A 2,876-nucleotide genomic window follows, 5' to 3' on the forward strand; every position below is an offset into this window, starting at 1 on the left:
CCCTGAAGCCCCCTACCCCCCTTAGTCTCGGAGACCCCCCCAGGGGCTGTGCCCCCTACCCCTCACTTGGCTCACACGCGTCCAGGCCTGCCCTGAGGCCTGCCTGTGACTCAGTTTCCCCACCAGAGGCCTGGCCTAGGCCTCCTTTGGACAAGCCGAGGCAAGGCCTGGGCCCTGAACTCCAGGGCGCCTGGTACTCCCTTCTTGGGCCTCGTCTGGGCCTGCTGAGGCCCGGGCCCGACCTCCTGACCCCGTCCCTCTCTGGGCGGCCCGGTCCTCCACTGCCACAGCGGCCTGCCGGCCTCCAGGAGGGCAGCAGGGCCTGCCTCCCCGGCCTCCTCACTCCTCTTCTCCGGCTCCCTCCATCCCCGGATCTGACTGCAGCTCAGCCCCGGGCCGTTTCCGTGCTGTGGTCCCGGGTTCTGGCGTCCCCCCTGGCCCTCTTCCTGTCCGTCCCTCGCGAGTGCCCCCCTGCGACGTTCGCAAGGCTTGCTCGCAACGTTCCGGGCGCGGGAGCTCCCTGCCCCACCCCTGCCCCGGGGCACGGGAGCGCTCCGCCCTCTCCCGGGGTGCTCCCGGGGCGCCCGCTTTCGCCCTTCCCGCACCGGGCCCGGGGCTCGGGGAGCGCGCCAGCGGGCGGGCCCGAGCCTCAGGAGCGCGGCCCCCGGGGCTGCAGAGCGCCGCCGGGGGCCTTGGCGCGCGCATTAGAGTGGAGTTGAGCGGCAGGCAAATTTGGGCCCCAACACTGGCGAAGTTTGAGGCGCGCTCGGAGTTGGGGCGGGAGAGCAAAAGTTGGAGACGACTGCCTCTGGAGGCCGAGCACGCTCCACTGCAGGCGGCGGCTCCGGCTCGCTTTTTTTTTTTTTCTTTTTTTTCAATACTGTGAAAAAAAAAAAATGTATCCGAAAAACAACCAGGAGGAAAAAAAAAAAAAAAAAAAAAAGCCAAGCCAGAGCTGCAGGCTGCCCGGGGCCGAGCCGCCGCCGGCAGTCGGGGGTCGTGGGGGGCGCCCGCCCTCCCTCCCCGGCCGCCGCTTTCTGTAGGGGGCACTGCAGGGTTGTGCAATCTCGAGTGGGAAAGTTCCCCGAAACTTTGGCGGCCCCCCACCCTCCTTCCCCGAACGCCGTTTCCCTGCGCGGAGGGGCCCGGGCCCCGCGCCCCACGGCCGCCCCGACGGTCTCCCCGCGCGCCCCGCTGTCCGGCCGGCCCGGGGCAGGGCTGGGGCGGGGGGAGGGCGCCCGGGCAGGGGCCCCGCGGGGTACCGAGAGGCCCGAGCCCCGCCGGGCGTGTGACCCGGGGCCGAGGCCCGAGCCGGGCGCCGCGGCGGGGACGTGGGCTGGGGCGTGGGGGGGCAGCGGGCCCGGGTCGCGGAGCCGCGCGGCGGCGGGGAGGACACGCGGGCGGGGGTCCCGGCAGTGGGGTCTCCGCCGCGGGAAGCCGCCCCGACCCCGGCTGCGGGCCCTCACGCCCGCTCCCGCGTCGCCCCAACTTGGCACACGCGTGCGTGTGGCGAGCGTTTCCTCGTGCCGAGCGCGGCGGGGAGCGGAGGCCGGGCCGGCTCCCGGGGCAGCGGCGCCCAGGCGGCCGCGCGGCCCACACCTGCCGGGGGCGCGTCCGCGGGGGTCCCGGGCCGGGGCGCCCCTCACGTCCTCGCCCTGCTCTAAAGGACCACGTTCCTACGTGTCGCTCGTGAAACTAAAAAGGAACGTCAAGAAGACCTTGGGGAACCAGAAAAATGCGTCAAAGCGAAGGAAGCGGGAGCGCCGGAGAGCCGGGCCGGGGAAGGGGCTGCGGCTTGCGGGCCGGGCAGACCCCGCGACCCCGCACGCCGCGCGGGCGGACACCCGGCGCCGCTGCCCGCCCTGCGCGAGGCGGCGGCGGGAGGGGGGTCGCCGACCCTGACTTAGCTCGTGCGGGGGCCATTCGGGGAGCCGGGGTGCACCCCGAAAATTATTTGCTCGTTTGGTCCCCCACCAGCCCCCCAGCGATGTGATCACCCCCCCCCCCGGTCCCCTCTCCCGGCGCACGGTCAAGCCCCCCTCTCCGTCCGCCCTCGGAGAACACATATTGTGAATAAACAACCGAGCCGGTGTTTCGGTCGGAACATCAGATTAGAAATGTGGTCCGCACGCTGTTCCTTTCTCTTGAGCACACTCATCACCTTGCAAAGCAGGCCCTTGTTTACTTCAACAGGCTCTCTCTCCCCGGGGCTAGAGCGCGGGCTTCCTCCTGGCAGGGGCCGTGTTTTATTCATCTTTGCACCCACCGCCATCGCACCTGGCTTGGAAGAGGCTCTGGATCGATGTTTATTAAATATGCGTATGAACGAACGAGAGCCCCGCGTTTTAGTCCCCAAACTGTCTGACCTCCGTCGAATGACTTTAAGCCTTTAGCGCGCCCTTATCTGTTAAGAAGGGGGGGGGGGGCGAGGAGGGGAATGTGGGGCTTTAATAATCCTTGTAATCCGTGCCCTGTCTACCTCTCTGGGGCTATTGTGAACATCAAGTAAGATAGGTGAAAACCTCTGTAAACCATCAGATGCTGAGCAAATACCGTATAGGATGGTTATTCATTCATCCCCTTCGCTGGGAAAGCTTTTAACAAAGTAATTCCCGGGCTTGTTTTTCAGCAGACGGTGGTCGCCCTTCCTGGTCAGTCTTAAATATTTATTGCGGGCCAATCTCGTTCTTACGCTTAGGAAATCAATCAGGCTTCCATTTGTTGGAGAGAAATGAACAGTGCTCGCACACATAAATAATGGAAGAAAAATCCTCGTATTCCCAAAACAGCCACCCCAAGCAGCCCAAGAGCCCAACAGCACGGGGATCATGAAGAATCCAAGAGATTGGCAAAGGCAATGCCGTGCAGCTATAAGC

The sequence above is a fragment of the Felis catus genome, chromosome A3 (genome assembly GCF_018350175.1).
Source record: "Felis catus isolate Fca126 chromosome A3, F.catus_Fca126_mat1.0, whole genome shotgun sequence".
Lineage (NCBI taxonomy): Eukaryota > Metazoa > Chordata > Mammalia > Carnivora > Felidae > Felis > Felis catus.